Source organism: Lissotriton helveticus, chromosome 7 (genome assembly GCF_964261635.1).
Source record: "Lissotriton helveticus chromosome 7, aLisHel1.1, whole genome shotgun sequence".
Taxonomy (NCBI): domain Eukaryota; kingdom Metazoa; phylum Chordata; class Amphibia; order Caudata; family Salamandridae; genus Lissotriton; species Lissotriton helveticus.
Genome location: NC_136068.1, coordinates 1,850,930,539 through 1,850,953,609, shown reverse-complemented (window position 1 = coordinate 1,850,953,609; position 23,071 = coordinate 1,850,930,539). Strand labels below are relative to the sequence as shown.

The following is a 23,071-nucleotide window of genomic DNA, read 5'->3' as shown; positions in this document are numbered from 1 at the left end:
GAGTGAAATTTTCATACTCCGCTTCTGAGGAACCCATCGCTTCCAGGAATTTTCTATAATGTAGTATTGTCATGCTGGGAAGATTTAGGTGTCAGAAGGGTAGGAGGCCTCTAGGGTGCAGGGACAATAGCTTCATTTAAGGAGGTTCAAGGTAAATACGGAGTTGACTGGAAATATTTGCATTAGTATTTAAAGATAAAGAATTTCCTATATAAAAAAACTGGGGGCCAAGAGGCTTTACTAAGGATGCTTTAATGGACGTGGTGGTAAATAAAGAAAGGTGCTCAATTAGTCAGCTATCTGTCTGAATCAACCATCGCAAGATCACCTTGGGAAACACAGTAACAAATGGGATGGGAAACTGGGTTTAACGAGCGCGAGCTTTTTAGAATCTCTGGAACTGGGCTGCACTCTTTTGTGCTCGGCTGGGCTGCAGGCTCAGTAGTTTAAAATGTGTTTTTATCTTTATTACTCACCTACTAAAACTGTTAATGCGGGGGTTCGGTTGGCGTTCATTGTCCCCGTTGTCAAAGTAAAGAGTCGACATAATACATGTTTTCTACCTGTCCACTCTTAGAAATCTTAAAAAAGGTTATAATTAATAAAATTTAAAAATTCCCTAAATCTAAAGCTTACTTTAACACCAGAATTAATGTTCTTGAGTGTGTGTATTGTGACTATTGGAGCAGATCATTATTTTCTGTTTGTGGCCCTGGCTGGGGGCAGAATCTGTATTTCTTCGTCCTGGCTGGATACAGTGGCTCCCTCTTGTCAACAATGACTAGCTCGGCTACTGTCAATATTTGATCGAGAAAAGGTGATTTACGAACAGACAGGAAGGTCGGAGAGCCAGAGAAATGTGGGACCATGTTTGGGCAGAATCAAGATGAAACATGATTTGAATAAGTTATCCTGTATTGTATGTAATGATTTGAAGATAGATGAAATGCACTGTTTTGACACTTTGTTAAACAGTGGGGGTTGTCCTGATGTGCTTGAAAGAATAAGGGTTGGTGATTTTTTAATTAAACAGCATTTTGATGAAACGTGCAAAGTAAAATGTTTGAATGTTGTCTTGATAAAATTAAACAAATTTACATGAATTAAGGACACATTGATAATCAATACCATTGGGTGGATATGGGTCCTCAGCTCCAATTTATCAGGTTTTTATTCATGGATGAATCTCCTCGTATTTATGTATTTATTATTGATATTCACAATAAAAATATATTTTAAAAAAAGAAAGGCGTTAGACAATTAAACTTTGAAAAACTAGCTTGAAAATCCTCTAGTCTAAAAAAGCAATGGATGAAATATGCAGTGGTCTAGAATTATGTTTTGGTAGATGTTGTAAATGGCCCAAAAAATAAAATAAAAAATGACAGAACTCTAGACAAGCTGGCAATGTATGTAGTGAATTTCAGGAACTCACTTGTGGTCTCTGTTATGTACGCACAAGGTTGCCGGACTACAAAAGCTAATCAGAGTTCAGGCTTTTGATAACTGGCTCAGCAAAAGGGCAGGGTGCCAACAAATATCCAACTGATATGTTTGCACCACGTGGAACACACAGGTTGACAGACTGGTTAGTTTTAACAGAGAAAAAATTTCTGCCTGAATATTCAATTTCTCGATTTTTGCAAATAAAGAAAAAGTTGGTCTGAACTAGTCCTTTTTTTGGATGTGGGAATAACCTCTGTGTAAATACAAATTCTGCAGGTTTTGTTTTTATCCAAATGCAATACTCCTGTGAAGGTGTTCCACAGATTAGAACAGGAGTCAACATAGTAATACTGCAAACTTTCCACTGTTCTGAGTTGCAAAGCATCTGGAGTTTTACCACAAATGTTTCCAGTGTTATTTAGGGAACTTTTCGGAAAAAAAAATAAAATACCAGGTCACTGGGAAATTTGAACAAAAAGTGAGACGATTCGACTGAAAACCTACTTGTACCCGAGTCAAGCAAACTCAGGATTAATGGGCCTATTTATAAAAAACACACAGTGCAGCAAGTCACCTTACTGTGCTGCACTAAGTGACACGGCAAGGGTAGGAATTCCACATATTTAAGGCAATACAGCACATTCCTGCCTTTTCCTCTGCACTGGCACCCTTTTGGCAGGCTAGCACCAACACAGGCACCCTTGCACAATGGAGCGTGGATGCCTGCGTTGCAGACAGAATCTTTTTGTGCAGGAAGGGACAACTTTCTGCACAAAAAGAATCCTCTGAGGAACTTTCCTCTTTCTATCTGTGCTGTAGAATGTATCATCCATAAAACAAGGCAAAATGCAGAGAAAGAACTAGCATTTTTCCACATTCCCAGGTCCACCAGTGGCAGTAAATCCTTGAATGTGGTGAAATCAGTAGGTGTGAAGAACCGGGTTATTTAGAACCCAGCGGTGCCAGGGGACACACCCGTAGTCTCCGGATTCACCTGTCTCAGAATTACAGAAACGCGGAAACTTCTTGGTGACGTCAAAGATCAAATTTATTGGCTGCAACCAGTAACAGAGGTCCACGAAGTACAATGGCTGTATATTCGTAGGAGACTGTTCAATCTTACAAAGCGTGTCATCCCTTTTATACCAAATATTGTGCTTCAGGCAAACATTCCTTATTTACAGCTGACCAATCCCATGTGTACATGACAAAAAGCATTGCATGACAAACCCACATTTCATTGTCCAGCCCACCATCAATTTTCCGGGAAGGCCCAACACTCTTCATCAGATAAGTGGACGGACCCCTAATAAAAACAGGCACCTCCTCATCGTAAACGGGTCATAAAGAAAGGAGCAGAGACAGGTGTGAGGAAGATAAGACATAGTTGTGTGCAATAAAAGGTTTATGATGTCCTGTGCCCTGATCCTCAATCTTGACCAGCTGCCGAACAAGGAACTGGTTCAACAAGTTTGGCCTCGGGCAACGGAGTCAGCTTGTCCAGGTCGCACAGAAGTCAGCTAAAGGTGTACGTGTCTCAAGGACTTGTTCGGCCTTAGTCATCGGCCTATGTGAGGGCAACCACAAAATGGCTGCCGTGCACAAAATGTAACCGACGGGTTCAGAACGGAATCCCTGATTTCATGGTGATCTCGTCACTCGAACATGACGAAAACACTCGTATATCTTACACTCGCCATTTTCGGTCCGCAGATACCAAAATCGTCATGATATGACGACATTTATGAAATGGGTTCAGAATCCACGGAACCTCAGCCCCTCCTTTTGCCCTTACATAGGCAATAACCTAAACCCATGTCAGTCTGAATCTAGGTCTATACTCATCAGATCATCAAGATGTTGCTGTAGCATCATCCTATTGCTTAGCACGTCTTTTGATACAGGTCTCCTTACACACGATGTAGCACAGAGGCCACATACAGCAGTGGCACACTGTACACACAGACAGAATAGGAAAAGGATGGCTAAGATCATCCCAATGACCATCAGAATCTTCCATCCCCACGTGGATAACAGTTCCCAAAACCATCCCATCAATTACCAATCTCCTTTATCCACGTGTATAGATTCGGAGATTTTGTGCAGTTTGGAAATGGCCTGGTACACTGTTGGAGCATTGTCTGGAATGAAAACACAGCAACTTGATTGGATCACTTTACATACCCCACCTCGATCTGCAAGTATGACATCTAACGCAACACTGTTCTGGAGAGTCATAAGGCGATCCGACTGGAGCTCAGCAGTCAAGTTACTAAGGGCACCGGCAGTTTCGATTACGGTGGACTCGACCACTCTCGTCAATTGCCGTATGTTCCTGCTGTTAACCATAGGTCCCCAAAACGGCAGAAAACCCTTTAAGAAATCGTCTAATTCTTGTCCTGCAGTATCTTCCTTACTGAAGACACCTCTAACAACTCTCGTCTTGTGGTAATCCACCGCAGCTGTATAGGTGGGAGGCAACAGGAACGAGACAAAACATGTGCCCGAGAAGTCAGGGGGCAACCATGTGTATGCTCTATCGTAACAGACAAAATAGGTACCCTTCACTGCTAGAAACGGTGGGGAAGTCTGGGACGCAAAAACGTAAGTGTCCTTGCAGATACTCTTCCCTAACTGAGCTCTTGGATTCTTGCCATTACCTTGCAGACACAGGTGGCCCTGATGGGGTACGATCCAGATCGGAGAGGATTTTTGCACTCGCTGGTTCTCACTCAGACTAACTCGGTATCCAGTCACGTTCCATCCGATATATGCTAGTGTCTCATCTTTCGGATAGTCTCATAGGAACTAAATCCTCTAATCATATCGACTATACCCTTAACTAGAGCACTATTCTTTGGATTGTCCTTCACAGAACGTAGGGGGTGGACTTCTCGAGCATAGATGAACATCGTTCTGTATGCCCACACAGAACCATTGTAACTGAATGGTAGGACCAGGTAAGGAATACCTTTATCATTAGTATGAGGCATTAGACCACACACCCAACAGTTAGTTGTATTCACTACTAATTGGTGCTGGTGCAGAAGCTGAACAAAAGAGTTATTAACGAATTCCAATCTCCTAATGGACTCATGTTCAGGCAGAGGATGGAAAGAATGTGAAGAAACAGTAGAAGGAGGTATGGGCTGTGTAGTGGGTGCAAACGTAACTTGAAAAGAGAATATAATATATCCCATCAAAAACATCATTAAGCTAAGCAACATAAAAAACACAAAATTAAAAAACATTTTCTGCTCATAATTCGAAACATTTTGCTCTTAAAAGTCAATTGTTCAACAGGTCTCTCCATCTTGAAAAACTCCATCCTCTAACCGTGCTGTTCGCGGCTGTTGGGTGTTCCGTGCTAAGGAATGCGTCTGTCAGTCCTGGGAACGCCCTAGGACCAACCAGAACCGTCGACCTTGTGTCTCTGGCTTGCACTCCAAAGACTTGACACCGCGACCTTACAGCTGAACCCGGATGGCGGTTCGAAAAACAAAAATCGGTCAAAACATTTTCTCAGATGGGAGAGCTGAATATTCAAAAATAGATCATAAAAGGAAATCTCTTTAGTTTATTTGTCCATGACTCTTGGTTGGAAATTATAACGGCCTTTCCCCGGCAATGTCTGATCTCAGACCAGGAGTTCAGGCTCAGTAGTGTCCAATCGCACTGATGGTGGCACAGCTTCTTGTAGAAGATCGTCGTTTTCACGCTCAGAATTTGTCCCAATTAACCGTGCGTCGCTAAAAGGCAGAAAACGAGGCACAGTCTCAGTTTCCGAATCAGGAATACCCTCCTGGACCCACAGGTCGTACGGCAGAGGCAAAGGGACCCTCTTACAGGGTACGCCGTGGATCCAGTTCTTTTTTCTTTGCACTCGTACTGCAGACCGCGTTGAGAGCAGCACTATGTAGGGGCCGATCCAGCGAGGCGGATCGTTCTTCGTCCGCTGGAAGTTCTTAATTAACACCCATGAACCAGGATCGTGACATGTCCTGGATCTTCAGAAGCCTGAGGCAGTGTATCATGAACCTGTTGGTGTAAGACACGCAATTTAGCCGTCAAATCATACAAGTAATCAAGCAGTACAGGGTGTTCAATCTCACTGAATTTCGTCGGCCTCGGCACTCCCCATATGTTTGCCGGGCGACCAAAAATGATTTCATAGGGACTAAGTCCCACTCAGGAATGCACAGTCATTCTAGTTGACAAAAGTGCTAATGGCAACGCCTCAGGCCATTTGACACCAGAGCTCGCCTGTGTCTTGGCAAGTTTCAGTTTTAGAGTGCCATTATAGCACTCTACTAGTCCAGCTGATTGGGGGTGGTTTGCAGCCTAACCCATCACACACTCTCTTCATTACTTGACCCACAAATTCACTCCCATTATCACTCCAGACCATTCTCGGCAAACCATACCTAGGGAAAAACTCCTTGACAAGGGCTTTAGCTGTGGACAGGGCAGTATTATCTTTCAGGGGATATGCTTCTACCCATCTTGAGAAGGCACAAACAACCACGAGTACGTATTTCAGGTTGTTGCATCTCTCCATGTGAATAAAATCTAGCTGCAAAACCTTGAACGGATACGTCGGAGGAGCAAAATGACCAGCTGGAGTTGGAGTTCCCTTACCAGGATTGTACCTCAGACAAACCATACAATTCTTGACCACATTCTCTGCACATTTAGGAATTCCAGCATTTTGCCATACTGGAGCCAACAACTTACAAATCCCTTTCACACTGATATGGGCCATTCCATGTGCCCTTGTAACCACTGCAAGCACATACGCATCGGGTAACAACCATCGCTGATGCTCTGACAACTCAACCCGACAACCCTTTGCATCCAATTTACCCGCGCTCTCTCTCCACACACTCAACTCTTTCTCTGTGGCTTCAGCTTGAATGGACTTCACACTCTCTATCGTATCCTCACACATTCCTCTATCCGGAACCCATCTTGCTGGGCCTGCAACATACATTCGACTCATCACATCCCTTGCCACATCTTTTGCAACTTCGTCTACAAATGCATTACCACGACCAACGTCATCGGTAATCTTTTTGTGAGCACTGCATTTCACAATCGCAACTTGTAACGGCAAGGTGAATGACTCCAGAAGCTCATTCACCAACTGACCATTCTGAATCTTCGTTCCATGAGACGTGAGGAACCCACGTTCCTTCCACAACCGTCCAAAACTATGAGCCACACCAAACGCATACTGGCTGTCGGTATATATGGTCACTTTCTTTCCTTTCGATAACACACACGCTCTCGTAAGTGCAATCAACTCTGCTGCTTGAGCTGAATTATGTGGGATACGTGCAGCTTCAACAATCGTATGCAGAGTCGTAACAGCATATGCCGCAGTCGTATCACCATTCGGAAGCTTGAAACATGAACCATCCACCCATAAGGTACCATCACACTTCACAAGAGGAGTGTCCCTAAGATCTATTCTCCCTTTTGTTTCTTCCTCTGTCCTGAGAAAACAATCATGCTGTTCAGAAACATCTGTCTCTACTGAAATCGGCAACAACGTAGCTGGATTCAACGCATTGCATCTCTTTATGTGCACATGACTCGCTAGAAGTGTCAATTCATAACCTGACAATCAAGCACTAGTTAAGTGCTGCGTCTTGGTCCTATTTAACAAAGTATCCACTGCATGTGGAACCATCACGACCAGCATATTATTCATTACCAGACCAGCAGACTGTTGAATAGAAACAGCTGCTGCTGCTGTGGCTCTCAAACAACTCGGCAACGCCCTAGCTACCAGGTCCAAAGTCGACGAGAAATATGCACATGGACGTTGCTTGTCCCCAAAAGATTGAGTCAACACTGCCAACGCACATCCCTCTCTCTCGTGGACATATAACGTAAAGGGCTTACTGTAGTCAGGGGTACCCAACACAGGAGCCGAACATAATGCATTACGCAATTCGGAAAAACTTTTCTGGCAATCATCAGACCACGGCAGGGGATTCGGTGTATCTTTACAGGTCAATGCCACCAGCGGTTTGGCCAGCAGGGAAAAAATTGGTATCCATTGCCTGCAATATGACGTAATACCCAGAAAGGCACGTACTTCTCTCTGTGTAATTTGCACACTCATTTTCGCAATCGCCTGAATTCTTTTTGGGGTCAATCTTCTTCCCTCCTTCGATAAGAGATGACCTAAGTAGGTCACTTCTTGTCGACAATACTATAACTTCGAAAGAGACACCTTGTGATGAAAATCAGACAAATGACGCAGCAATGAGAAAGTAGCTTTCTTACAAATGTCCTCAGTATCGGCAGCGACTAGCAAATCATCAACGTACTGAAGAAGAGCAGCACCATCAGGTAAGACAATCGTATCCAGCTGTGATTTTAAAGCCTGACTGTATATTGACGGACTCTCACAATAGCCTTGAGGAGCGCACTTAAACCGGAAGCTCGATCTCCTAAAGAGAAGCCGAAAATATCTCTACTCTCTTCGGCAATCGGGATCCTGAATAAAGCATTCTTCAAAGCAATCACCGAAAACCAGGTGGCCGAAGCTGGAATCATAGTCAATAAGGCAGTGATATCAGGAACAACAGGAAATTGTGGCACTACTATTTTATTCACCTCTCTAAGATCGATCACAAACCTGTAAACAGGTGGCTGATAAGAGTCAGTTCGTTTCAAAACAGGCAAAACAGGGATATTGCAAACATTACCTCTTGTTTCTTCAATTACATCTTTCTCAATCAAATCATAAATGATCGCTAGCAACGCTCTTTCACCATCACTAGAGATCCTATATTGGGGAATGCGTGGCATTTTAATGTTCGCTTTCAGCGTCACAACATATGGCGGTATTTCCAAGACACCCACATCATTAGGACCAGTAGCCCAAAGAATATCAGGAAGAGAAGACAATTCCGTTGAAAGTTTATCCTTCGATAAATACATCGGAGAGATCACTTTCTTACCTAATGTAAGTTGTACACCTGAAGGAGAACAATACAGTGTTGCATACAATCTTTTCAACAGATCTAATCCCAACAAGTTCTCACCTCAACCTGTCGTCAGAATAAGGGGTGCTTCTAGTTCGCGAGGTCCAAAAGAAAGAGATAAAGGGTTAGAAATTGGATTTCTAACTGGGGCGCCAGAAAAACCTACTGAAACATTCGTTAAGCCAGACAAAGGTGCGCCAGGGAGTTTAGAGTGCATAATAGAACTCTTCGTAGCACCAGTATCCAATAGAAAAGGCTCTGACACGCCTGATGTAATCACCTCAACATAAGGTCCACTCTGATCTACTGGAACTGAAACAACTCACTCTCTTTGTCCATGGCTGTCCTAGCAATCATTACCTTCCATATTCTCACCTTCAACATATTAGTCGTAAGCATAGTACTGAGTCGTCCTACCAAATGCACCATTCTGCTGATCAAAACTATTCATCGAATTTTGTGAAGGAAAGGAACGCGCATTCTGAGGGAACACACCACGTCCCCTACCTGTAGGAGCTTGCTGAAAGCCTCGACCTCTCACACCAGGGACACCATTTGTGCGCTGCAACAGAACTGGGCAACTTCCCTTAAAATGACCCTCTTCCTTGCAATATGCACACTGATTAGGGCCTACAGGAAAACGCGGTTGAGAAGGCTCAAACCTCTGAGTTTCTCTGAAACTGCTGAGGCTGCTGATATCACGCTGGCTATTACGGGGCGGGTACGCTTGCTGTAAAAGAACCTTCGTCTTCAACTCTTTAGTTTTCTTGTCTGCTCTATCTTTCTCGTCCTTATCCCTATTTTCGTAGTACTGCGCAGTAGCCAATATCTGTGCTGACGAGGAAACGGCCCAAGAACTCTCTGAATCTTTCAATTTCTTACATAACTCAGGAAGTAAATTATGCACAAACTTGTCAACGAACAACCGTTGACCACCTTCCGTACTCATGTCTTGACCACTATTGTCGATGAACGTCTCTTCAAACCTGGTGAAGAAATCAGACACTGTTTCCTCTTTCTTCTGTTTACATGCGGACAATTTGTCCCAGTTTACTCGCATAGCAGGCATTACAGTTTTCATATAGGTAACAATCTTACCAGGAAGTTCTGCGACTAAGGGCTCAGGTTTAGCGCCACCAACTTGTCGGCCATCTGCAGCCGCAATATTAGCCCATGTATCACCTAACTCTTGCGCATGATCAGTATGACGAATTACTCCCCATAAAGGCTGTGGGACCACATTTCCAAACAACATGTCTATATCGTCTAGATTCATAACACATGAGTCTGCGGTCTGTGATAACTCTTTATAATACCCTGCAGGACTTTTACGGGGGTCAGGTAAAGTCTGCTTAAGGGCCAAAACTTCAGCACGTTTCCACGGAACATGTACCCAAACACGTTGAAAATGAGCTGGTGCAGCTACAATACCAAGATTAACATTAGCCTGAACTGCTTCCTTCCATACCGGGGGAACCTCTCTCATTGGATACTGTCGCACCTTGCTCCTAACAGAAGGATCAGGCTCAACTAACGACCGAGAAGGAGACATCCCTGAACGAAAGTAGCGTCGCTACCGCTTTTTCAACATCGGGACCCACAATCGTACCTTTTGCAAATTCGGACTGTACACGAAGCAACTCAGACGGAGTCTGTCCCAAATCATCATCTTCCCATTCTTCACGAAGGAAAGTACACACCTTACGAAAACATTTCTCTGCTTCGGTTCTTCCCATTGACGGAAGACATCCATAACAGATTCTACATCATATCTTAAAGGACGGGTAACCCATTTACGCGCCAGACGATCATATATTTCTCTCTCTCGAGAATCAGGCAGTTGGCTACGCAACTGTTTACGTTCTGAAACGGGGGTCGTATTAAGCGACCCAAAGAAAGGAGACAAAAGACTAGTAACAGTATTAGTCATTCTCTGTCGAACAGAAGGAGAGGTCGACAGGTCAGGAGATAAAGCGGACTGAGAAAAGGTCAACGTAGGAGCAGTAGTAGAGGAGGTAGTAAGAATAGGTGAAAAAGTCACAGGAATGAAAGGCGGAGCAGGTAGCAAAGTCAGTGGCCCTTGAGAAGGCTCGACCATAGGAGTAGGGGCCAACTGAAGAGGAGCTGGCGGCTGTGGAGGAGCAGGAGGCAAAACAACCGGAGGTTGTGCAACTAAAGGTTGCGGAGGTGCTGTAGCACTCTGCGCATAAGGGGGTGGCAAATTCAACAAATGCGACATCAAGGGATCTTTCTCAAGTTCCTTCACTGCATCTTGCTGAAGAAGCGGCAAAGCTGGATAGCATTTATCAATCGCCATTTTACGTTGCCTGTGCAACTGCTCACTTGCCTGTTCTTCTTCATTATCTTTAAACTGCATAGCAGCTTGCATTATCGAGATACCCTTCTCTCTTTTATTTCTCTTCGCTAATTTAATTTCCTTCTGTTTGGCCTCCTTTCGCCATAGGCGGAAAGAGTCAAACATCGCCGGCCGGGCTTTCTTTTTAAAGAGTCTAACTTCTAAATTATCTAGGACTACCGTATCAAAACTACCATATTGGGGCCATTGTAGGACACCATCCTTCCTGGTGTACCTAATCCACACTTCATTAAACGTGATGGGGCCCACGCCATGTTTCACGTAGAGCTCATAGGTTGGAGTTCCAATCGGAGGAACCGGACACGAGTCCTCCAATCGGGAATCCCTGTTACAACCACAACAAAATATCTTACCAAGTCTGCTAAGACCAGGCATCTTCGCTCACTAGTCTAGCTTCAAACTTCAAAGGATTATCGAATACGATAGTCTCGTGAATACACGAGCCCCTCGGCTTTGGTACTTGCAAGTTCCAAATAAAAAAAAATAAAAATCAAAGATCCCAAGGGATACCCAAAAACTAAGGACCAAAAATAGGGCTGGGAGATGCTCCACTCATACTTAACTGAGGTATCGATGATGTCACCAGAAGATCCGTCTATCGTCTCGTTCTACAAATCGTCTAAGGCTCCAAGACAGGGCGACAGTCAAGGCAGCAGTCCTTCGTAGCCGTCGGAAAGCGGGGAACCTCGCAGCAAAGACTTTCGGACCACGACGACATACAGGGGTCGATGAAGTGGTTGGCCTTCCTCCAGAATTTTCACACGAAGCTCCTCACGTTCGTCAGGCTTGGACCGGTACCGCTGAAGTCGCCCCACACTGGGCACCAAATGAAGAACCGGGTTATTTAGAACCCAGCGGTGCTAGGGGACACACCCGAAGTCTCCGGATTCACCTGTCTCAGAATTACAGAAATGCGGAAACTTCTTGGTGACGTCAAAGATCAAATTTATTGGCTGCAACCAGTACCAGAGGTCCACAAAGTACAATGGCTGTATATTCGTAGGAGACTGCTCAATCTTGTCATCCCTTTTATACCAAATATTGTGCTTCAGGCAAACATTCCTTATTTACAGCTGACCAATCCTATGTGTACACGACAAAAAGCATTACATGACAAACCCACATTTCATTGTCCAGCCCACCATCAATTTTCCGGGAAGGCCCAACACTCTTCATCAGATAAGTGGACGGACCCCTAATAAAAACGGGCACCTCTTCATCGTAAACGGGTCATATAGAAAGGAGCAGAGACAGGTGTGAGGAAGATAAGACATAGTTGTGTGCAATAAAAGGTTTATGATGTCCTGTGCCCTGATCCTCAATCTTAACCAGCTGCCGAACAAGGAACTGGTTCAACAAGTTTGGCCTCGGGCAACGGAGTCAGCTTGTCCAGGTCGCACAGAAGTCAGCTAAAGGTGTACGTGTCTCAAGGACTTGTTCGGCCTTAGTCATCGGTCTATGTGATGGCAACCACAAAATGGCTGCCGTGCACAAAATGGAACCGACGGGTTCAGAACGGAATCCCTGATTTCATGGTGATCTCGTCACTCGAACATGACGAAAACACTCGTATATCTTACACTCGCCATTTTCGGTCCGCAGATACCAAAATCGTCATGATATGACGACATTTATGAAACGGGTTCAGAATCCACGGAACCTTAGGTGGATGTGTGGGAACATCCACGCTCCACCCCTGAAATGCTTTCCCAGGCCAGAGTAACATAATGCAGGGATTTGCGCTGTTCAAGTTCAAGTTCAGAGATTTGTATAGCGCACTACTCACCCAGAGGGTTTCAAGGCGCTTGGGAGAAGGGGGTGCATTATTTATCGAATAGCCAGGTTTTAAGTTCCTTCCTGAAGGAAATGTGGTTCTGGGTGAGGCTGAGGTGTGTGGGGAGAGAATTCCAGGTTTTGGCCGCCAGGTAGGAGAAGGATCTTCTTCCCATGGTGGATCTTTGAATGCGTGGGACTGCAGCGAGGGCTTGATTGGAGGATCTTAGTTGGCGGGTCGGTGTGTAGAAGGAGAGTCGTGTGTTGAGGCATTCGGGATTAAGATTGTAGAGGGACTTGTGTGCGTGTGTGAGGAGACGGAACGTTATTCTCTTGTTGACGGGAAGCCAGTGGAGGTCTTTCAGGTGACCGGTAATGTGAGCTTGGCGCGGGATGTCCAATATGAGTATGGCTGATGCGTTTTGGAGGCGTTGGAGTTTTTTCTGTAATTTGGAAGTGGTTCCGGCGTAGAGGGTGTTTCCATAGTCCAGTCAGCTAGTGACCAGAGCGTGGGTGACAGTTTTTTTTGTTTCGGTGGGGATCCAGCGAAAGATTTTTTTGAGCATACGAAGTACATTAAAGCAAGAGGATGTGACGGCGTTGACTTGTCTGGACATCGAGAGGGAGGAGTCTAGGATGAAGCCCAAGTTACTTGCATGGTCTGTGGGTATGGGTGCCGTGCCCAGGGCCGATGGCCACCATGAGTCATCCCAGGCAGAGATGGATGATCCTAGGATGAGGACTTCCGTTTTGTCTGACTTAAGTTTTAGGTGGCTGTTTTTCATCCATTCGGCTACTTCTTTCATGCCTTCGTGGAGGTTGGTTTTGGCGGTGTTAGGGTCTTTGGTAAGGGAAAGGATCAGTTGGGTGTCGTCAGCGTAGGAGATGATGTTGAGATTGTGTTGTCGTGCGATGGAAGCGAGGGGACTCATGTAAACGTTGAAGAGGGTGGGACTAAGTGATGATCCTTGTGGTACTCCGCAGATGACTTCGGTGGCCTCTGATTTGAATGGGGGGAGTCGGACTCTCTGGGTTCTCCCGGCGAAGAACGAGATGATCCAATCTAAGGCTTTTCCTTGTATGCCGATGTTGCTGAGGCGTTGTATGACGGTGCTATGACAGAGCGCGTCGAAGGCGGCGGATAGGTCAAGTAGGATGAGGGCAACTGTTTCTCCGTTGTCCAGTAGTGTTCGGATGTCGTCTGTCGCTGCAATAAGGGCTGTTCCGGTGCTATGTTTGGCTCGAAAGCCGGACTGTGAGGAGTCAAGGGAGTTGTTGGATTCAAGGAAGGCGGCGAGCTGTCTATTGACGGCTTTCTCAATGACTTTGGCAGGAAAAGGGAGGAGGGAAATGGGGCGGTAGTTCTTGAGTTCAGAGGGGTCCGCTGTGGGTTTCTTCAAGAGTGCGCTGAGTTCGGCGTGTTTCCAGCTTTCTGGGAAGGTAGTGGAGTTGAAGGAGCAGTTGATGATATCACGGAGATAGGGTGCGATGATGGAGTCTGCTTTGTTGAAGATGTGGTGGGGACAGGGGTCGGTTGGAGAGCCTGAGTGGATGGAGTACATTAGGCGGGTGGTGTCTTCAGTGGTGATTGGGTTCCAGGCGTGAAGGATGTTAGGGGTCGGTTTAGGTTCGGAGGTGGGTGGAGTGGACTGTTCTTTGGAAGTGTTCTCAAAGCTGTTATGTATGTCGGCGATTTTGTTATAGAAGAAAGAGGATAAGGAGTCACAGAGTTCTTGGGAGGGAGTGATGTCGTTTGAGGCTGTGGTGGGGTTGGTAAATTCTTTGACGATGTTGAATAGTTCTTTGCTGTTTTGGGCGCTGTTGTCGAGTCGATCCTTGAATGCTGACTTCTTGGTGGATCGGATCAGTTGGTGGTGTTTGCGGGTGGCTGTCTTGAGGGTGGTCATGTTGTCAGTGGTTGAGTTTTTTCTCCATGTTTTCTCGAGAGTACGGCATAGTTTCTTGGATTTCTTAAAGTCTTCGTTGAACCAGGGGGCTGTTTTGCTGCCCTGTTTGGTTTGGTAGTTTTTCAAGGGTGCTAGTTGGTCAGCGCTGTGAGTGATCCATTGTTTGAGTTTGGTGGCCGCTTGGTTTGGGTCTGATGGGAGGGCGGGCGGGTTTTGATTGAGCGATGTGAGGAGTTGGTCGGTGGTGATTTTGTTCCAGTTTCTTCGTGGAATATGTTGTGGGGGGTTGTGGGTCGAGGTAGTTCTGTAGCTGAAGTGAACACAACTGTGGTCCGTCCAATGGAGAGCTGTGGTGTGATCGAAGGAGATGTGTTTGCTGGTGGTGAAGATTGGGTCGAGCGTATGTCCGGCTAAATGGGTGGGGGTGTCAACAAGTTGCTTGAGACCAAGATTGGTCAGGTTGTCCAGAAGGGTGGTGGTGTTGCTGTCGTTTCCAGGTGGAAGTTGAGGTCTCCCAGTAGAATGTAGTTTTCGGAGGCGAGGGCATGTGGGCTGATGAAGTCAGTGATGTCTTCGCTGAATTGTTTACGGGTTCCTGGTAGTCTGTAGATGAGGGTGCCTCTAAGTGTGGTCCTGGGGTTTGTGTGGATCTGAAAGTGGAGGTGTTCGGCGGTTGTAAGGTTATCATCGGAGCTGGTCGTGATTCTGATGGTGTTCTTATGGACGATGGCGATGCCTCCTCCTGTTTGGTTGTTGCGGTCTTTTCGGATGATCTTGTAGCCGTCTGGGATGGCTATGGCGATGTCGGGCGCTGAAGAGGCATTCATCCTGGTTTCTGTAAGGAAGGCGACATCCGGTGAGGCAGTGTCGAGTAGGTCCCAGAGTTCAGTGGCGTGTCTGTGGATCGAGCGAGTGTTCAGCAGGATGCACTTCAGGTGGATAGGGTCGGGTCTGTGCGTGGGGTTAGTGGGTTTGGTGGGGGTCTTGTTGCAGGCGAACTTGCAGGAGTGGCAGGCGAATGGGCCGTGGGTATGTCCTGGGGCAGCCTCTTAGCATTGTGATGTGCGTCCGGTGTTAAGGGCTAGGAGGGTTGCGAAGTTGTACGTTATGCGGGTGGAGAGGGGTTCGCGGGGACCAGGGGGTTTGGCGCTGGGCGCGGTCCAGGCGCGGACGGGCGTAGACGGGCGCACCTTTGGCGCACCTTCGGCGCGACCGCTGCGCGTGAACGCTGCGCGATAAGACATCTGTCATATATAGATAGTGGAGGGGGAGGAGCGAGGGCGGAGCAGCTGGGAGGCGGGAGGCGGGGTGGAGATTCGGGTAGGGAAGGCTAAACAACAACAAGCTAAACAAGATGGCAGTCGGCCAAATACAATGCAGGGTTGGGGCACGCAGTATGTTTAAAAGCGCTAAGATACTTGGACACAATTAATCCAGAAGTGAAATGCAGGCACCACAAACAAAGCAGAGCGTTGCAGCGGGCTATGGACGGCTAGCGCTATGCTAATATGCTAATCAGCACAATTCGGACTAGCGCTACGCTTCTATGTCAATCTGCACAAGTTGAAATGTAATGGAGCGCTATGTGGCGATCTGGCTCACTAAGGTAAATACTTCTACAAATCAGGCGCAGTTAAGAGCAGGTCACGATACCACAATGAAGGTCGGGGGAGCAGCGTGAGGTGGAGCGACCGCTTCTGACGATTCAGGACTGTCTGTGTTGTGTTACTCTAGATTTAACAAGCCACACTGGGACAAGCAAATCTGACTTAGTAGTAGTATGGCGGAAGGGACACACCACATTGATAATTCTTTTTTTATGGGTTCTAGGAAAAAACATGCACTAGATCAATGGAATGAACAATACGCATCTCTTACAGCAGATGGATTACCATATGCAACACCAGGAACAGCATGACACTGAACAAGGAATCTAGGTTTTACGAAATAAGTTGATCAGAATATTTTTTTTTTACATCTCAGTAATACAAGATATAATTTGAAGAGATATTTGGCAATATAGCTTTTGTGACCAGCTGGGAGTATATGGGTAATATAAGTGTGGCAAATTGATGAGTGACCCTAGATCTCTGACTGTAGCTGGAGTTCTCTAGATATTCATTGCTTGAAAATGTACTCGTAATGATTTAAATTGTGCAGGATTGTGAGTTATTAGGACGATAATGGAATATTTGTTCATTGTATTTTCCAGCTGACGCACAAAGTCACCGATTCCAGAGACCTGCTCTTTGGATAATTGTCTCACTCAGTGTCCTGCTAGTCTTGGCTGTTGTGGGATTTGGCATTTGGAGTAAGTAAATCATTTCACAGAAATATATCACTGAGTGGATTTGTGTTGCTGAATAAACAAATAATAGCAGAAATATCCCTCAAGAATACTGAATATTAATACTTCACTTCTCAGGAACAGGAGGTATATTTAAGGTAAACTCAGCTTCAGAACCAGCTGGCTTTCTCTTAGTCACCACCAACGCATTATTAATCCATCCCAGAGACTTAAAACACACATGCACATACACACACATGTGCACACACAAGCATTACTTCTTTTTGCCACTGTTAGAAAGTGGCCATTTCTCTGTGCTTATGACTGTGCTTTGCAGCCTTACTCCAATACACGTGTAGGCCTGGATGACAGCTACACTTTCTGCATACTTCCTTTACAGCGATCACACAGGAAGGGTTTGGTGTGACAGGGTTATATGTGCATTCATCTGCATGCTGATGGCCTTCCTGGCCTGGGGGAGAGAAGAGCATTCATACTTTACATTTGTATAGGTTGTGTCCTGCCCTGTCCAGTGGTGAAAGGGATTGTGATGTACGTTTTAGGTTTCCTTTAGAGTTCCCCCTTCAACAAAGACATTTTTGAGTATTGGTACAGGGGCTCTGACCCCATGATTTGAGAAACTATGTGGGGATTGTAACTAGCCACTGCTGGCTCTGCAAATGCAAATTGCCAGACAGAACTGCTGTGCTGCCAGGAGGGACAGCCACTTTGCTAACTGCTTTGCTGTGTTGGCCTGCTGCATGCTGTAGGAGTGACTGCCACTCTGCTCCCTCCCTTTTGTGGCTGGCCTGCTGCCCGCTGCCTACTGCTGTGCAAGGACCCAAGTGCTCTCCAAGGGCTTCTGCCTTTTTTCAGGAAGATCCAGGGCCATAAAGGACTTCCCCTGCACACCAGATCGCTGCAACTTTGTCCCCATCTGACTGTGGGGTTCATACCAAGTATCTTAAGCCGTGTTTTATCAAGAAGGCATAACTGACAGTGTGTGCTGACAAGGTACTATCACGCTGACTTGGCCAATCACAACCTGCCGTGGTTAGCTGTTCTCCCCCAAAGCCCCATCACCGAAGCACGTTCAATGCACTCGACATGTCCCCCAGATTCACAGTGCGGGATAGTCAATCCCAGCACACCTCCAATGGTCACGTGGGCCCGCCGAGGGAAACCGCAGCCTCAACGTAACTCACTCCAACCACATTGTATGCGGAAGATGGCTCAGCGCAGTTTGGCAAACCCCACACCCCTTGAAGGAGGGAGACCGTTGCGTCTTCCCATGTGGCTGTGATACCCCACGTGACTCACAGTCATAAGGTAGTGTGTCCCCACAATGCCTCTGCGCTCTCATGCGGGTGACTAGAGCCTGCTGGTCACACCAATCGCGAGTGACCGGCCGTACAGACCTTGGAGTCGCAACTCTTGGGTGAGGTACTTTATTGACCACTCAATGACCGGGAACCTTACAAGCTCTCAAATTATTACTGCCCAGGGTGCAACCCCAGGATTTTTCCCTACATGTTTATAACTGCATAACTTAGGAAATACTTCTCTGATTTGTGTCATACTTACTTTGTCTTGTTCAGAATAATGAGGGCTTACCGTTATCTTTTTACTTTAAGCTCTGACATAGTGGTAGTGATTTTTGGCCTCTGCGCACGTCAGCACTGTGGCCCAGTGTAACGTGCGTGCGCTCTCTGAGTGCGTGTGGTGAGATTGGCCTGCCCTTACTTAGGAATGTATGGGGGATATGTGTGCCAATGCTAATTCCTGGTATGAGAGGAGTGCAGGGGCAAGTGTAGTATGTGCGAACTCGTGAGAATAAATGCTGCGCAATGGTGTGCTCAGATTTATGGTGACTGGTGGAGAAATGCCACTTTTAGAAGTTGGCATTTCTGTGTACTGTGTGTCTGCCTGACTGATGTGAATTGCATGTCTGGTTTGAGATTGACAGGTGCTGGATGGTGTGGTTGGCTCCAGGAGCCAGGATGGGTCTGCTAGGTGGTGAATAGGGAGATCTGCATGTAGGTGGGAGGGAAGAGTTGCACCTGGGACCTGAATAGGGCTGTGCCTTCCCTCCACAATGCTGTCTCCACCTCTTGTGGTGCGACTGATGTCCCTGGCCTGTCCTGTGAAAGGAAGAGAGGAGCTGAGCAAAACAAAGTGCTCAAAAGCTCCCCTAAACCAGTTGTATCCGATTGCCTACACTTTTAGACAATGGAAATGGTGTATAAAAGTTGGGGCTGTGACCCCATGAAAATGTTCTTGTTGTTGGACTCAAATCTGCCAGGGGCGTGTTGCTGCTAGGTCCCGGGGCCCGGGGGGGGGGGGTGCCATGAGGGCTTGCCTCCCTGGGCCCTGCCTTGCCCCTGATGCCTGGATGACTCTTGGAACCCCTTTTTGCTTTTATTATAGACCTCCAGGACTTCTTGTGTTTTTAGTGCCCTGTGAGCGCTCTACCTTGATCCTTCCCCAGGGAAGGGAGAGCCTGGGGGCTGCGCAGCACCGCGCTGCAGCCCTTGCTGGGGCAGCCCTAGCCTAGGGGTTCCCCCGTTGTGCTTTTATTGGGGGTGCCCACCCTGCTCATACTTTAATATAGTTATAGGGAGCATACCCCACATGGCAGCATTGGTTGCCTTAACGGCGGGTGCCCACCCCACTTATTTTGATAATTTACTGTGGGTGCCCACCCCGCGATGGCCGCCCTAGCGGGTGCGCACCCCGCTACTACCTTTATCTTTAACGGATATATTTATATATTATATACAACTGCTGGTATTTGGACAAGCTTGTGTGAAGATTAATCCCAAGCATCATTTTTAGTGGGAAAATCGCCTCAATGCACTTTACGGAGATCTGTGTTAATTTGTTTGTAGTAATGTATGTCTGTTAAACTTGCCATGCTACACTTTATATGCCTAATCCACTATGTATACAGGAATGTATATTTTTCAAATTGACTGCTTTGGTTCACTGTTTTATCTATGTATTATCTATGTTTCTGCTTATGATAAAATACAAAATAAAAAAAAAATATATTTTTTTTTAAAGTTGAGGAGTCAGGAAAAATGTTTGGGGCAGAACCACCCTAAGGCTGTCAGGTCTAACACAATCATAAGAGGCTTTGGCTTGGCCCTGTTTAGCTATTTGTCCGTTCAGATGCCATTTACATTTTGATCTCATCTGCCACAGCATACATCATAATGCAAAGAGTGATCTCACTTCAATCAATAGCTCTCTTGCGCTGCAACTTATGGTATTCTGCTTGATCATGTGTAGATGCGCCTAAAAAGAAGTGCACTTCCAGGGCACAGCTAATGGGCCAGTTATTTACTGCGCCAGTGCCGTTTTCTTTCTATCCTTTATCCTCTTTTACATTTCTATAGTCATTCTTTAGTGAACTATTTCTTTATGTTATGGTCATTTTTTAACTTATGTTTTTTCTTTGCACCAATAACAATCATAGTTTTCTGCATTGCAAAATAAATAAATAAAATATTTCTTTACCTGTTGTAAGTGCACCTGTCTGCTAGGAAGCAGTCATTCATTTCTACACAAATTATATGCAATGAATAATAATAATAAATACCTTTTGTTTTGTATTACAAGCCCTTGGCCTCCAGGTTTAGGCAGTGGTGTTTTCTCTTTTTCTCCATCTTTTTATTTTTGTGAAATATGCTTGCAGTAAAAACTAAAACAGATGCAACCATTTCAATAATTTGCCAAGACCTGAATTATTGGCTTTGCTAATAATTGTTTGAAATCACTTGGGGCATCTTCTGTAGCGTTTCTATACACAGCACTTCCGAGCAGGATGACGAATGTTCAGCGCAGCGCAGTCTTCAAGGTTGCTTTGCTACGCTACTGTGGGGGGAGAAACCATCGTAGAGCTATATCTACTAAAATATGGTGCTGCTACTCTCTTCCCAATCGCGGTACTCAAACAAAGGGCCATATTATCAAGACATGGAGGTAAAATTATCGCCGTTTTAGCGGCAAAAAACTACACGTTTGATAATATGGCCCTGTGAATTCCCATAGAACAACAAAAGGTCCTGTGCACACGTGCTGCTAGATACGTTTACAGAGTTATCAATGGTACAAGGCAAAGAAAAATCTAATGAAACAAGGTAGACCATATGTGAGGTTTCTTTCAAAATTGTAGAGTATTAACTCTTCTTTTCTGGAAGAGTGACATCAATGTAATCAATCAATCAATCAGTGAATTTGTAAAGTGCGCTACTTACCCCTGAGGGTCTCAAGGCGCTGCTGCTACTGTTTGAAGAGCCAGGTGTTGAGGAGCCTTCTGAAGGTCAGCAGGTCCTGTGTCTGCCGTAGATAGGTGGGGAGGGTGTTCCAGGTTTTTGCAGCAAGGAAGGAGAAGTATCTGCCGCCGGAGGTCGTTCGTTGGATGCGCGGGACGACGGCAAGGGCGAGGCTGGCGGAGCGGAGCTGGTGGGCGGGGGTGTAGAAGTTTAATCTGCCATTCAGGTATGCTGGTCAGGTGTTGTGGAGTGCTTTGTGTGCGTGGGTGAGGAGTTTGTAGGTGATCCTCTTGTTGATGGGGAGCCAGTGCAGGTCTCTGAGGTGGTGGGAGATGTGGCTGCGGTGGGGGACGTTGGGGATCAGTTGGACTGAGGTGTTCTGAATGTGTTTTGTCATCGTCGCAGGTGTTTGGCCAGGATTCTTGCGTAGAGTGCATTGCCGTAGTCTAGCCTGCTGCTGATGAGGTCTTGGGTCACTGTTATTCTTGTTTCGGTCGGGATCCACTTGTAGATCCAGCGAAGCATGCGGTGCGTGTTGTAGCAGGAGGAGGAAATGGGGGGACAATCCTTGCCGCAGTTGAACCGGACCCAGGCCAGGGGAGTCCTTTCCTGCTGCAGCCGCTGGACGCCACTTTGCTCCTGGGGCCCTGACGCTGTGGTCTCGCCGCCGCCGCTCCATCGCGGCTGGAGACTACAGCTCCCAGAGGGCTTAGCGGCCACTTCCGGCCACTTCCTGCCGCTGCGCGCCCGGAGGTGCTATTTGAACAGGGCACCCCCTCGGTGGAGCGGGGGGACAATCCTTGCCGCAGTTGAACCGGACCCAGGCCAGGGGAGCCCTTACATGCTGCAGCCGCTGGACGCCACTTTGCTCCTGGGGCCCTGACGCTGTGGTCTCGCCGCTCCATCACGGCTGGAGACTACAGCTCCCAGAGGGCTTAGCGGCCACTTCCGGCCACTTCCTGCCGCTGCGCACCCGGAGGCGCTATTTGAACAGGGCACCCCCTCGGTGGAGCGGGGGGACAATCCTTGCCGCAGTTGAACCGGACCCAGGCCAGGGGAGCCCTTACCTGCTGCAGCCGCTGGACGCCACTTTGCTCCTGGGGCCCTGACGCTGTGGTCTCGCCGCCGCCGCTCCATCGCGGCTGGAGACTACAGCTCCCAGAGGGCTTAGCGGCCACTTCCGGCCACTTCCTGCCGCTGCGCGCCCGGAGGCGCTATTTGAACAGGGCACCCCCTCCGCATCGCGGGACGCGCGGGGGTGTCACCGGGCGGAGCCCGGGCAGAGGGCGGGCCGTCTGTGGCCGTCAGGGGCAGACAGAGGCTGGGCTGGGCCACGTCCCTATCATTCAAGCCTGAGTTCAGTTGGGCCCGTGTGGCTCCCTTGGGTTTCCCTTCACCATGTCAACCCGTTCAAGTAAATTACTCAGGAGTGAGTGCGAAAGGGGAGCTGCTGGTGGGAGCCCAATGATTGGATCCATGGTCCGTTTTATAACCAGAGTGGCGGCAGTTATAGACAAGGAAATCGCAATGTCCGAACGCCGTCTCTCCGAGGTCTATCTCCCTTCCAGACGCTCATCACTGGGGGCCGTAGCACAGGCCTTGACACCGGCTTGTGAGCGGGCCCAATCTGCCCCCCATGTTGCTGTCCCGGGTTGCCCTATAGACTTCCCCCCGTTGCTAGAAATAAGACAAAACATAGATAGGTTGGAACATTTGGCCTCGCTTCTCCCTAGTGGCATTGAGGAGGAGGGTGGCTCAACTACACCACCTCTATCGGTACCACCTACGCCCCCAAATAAAGGTACAACTCAGTCACCGTTGCCAATACCGCCGTCCCTACCATAGTAAACCCAGATGGGGCGCCGCCTGTACATGATTTACGTAGGCAAAAGAAAAGGGCCAAAAGTAAAAAGGCAGCTAACCCCAATAAGGGTAGGCTGGTGAGACAGGCTGCGCTCTATAAACAAACAAAAAAGTCTTTTGGCCAGGGCGGGAAAAACACAAAG

General features: G+C 47.0%; 1 pseudogene; it reads left to right on the top strand.

Moving 5' to 3' along the window:
• Positions 1-23,071, top strand: part of LOC144769747 (killer cell lectin-like receptor subfamily B member 1B allele A) — a 157,150-nt pseudogene that overhangs the window by 11,140 nt on the left and 122,939 nt on the right.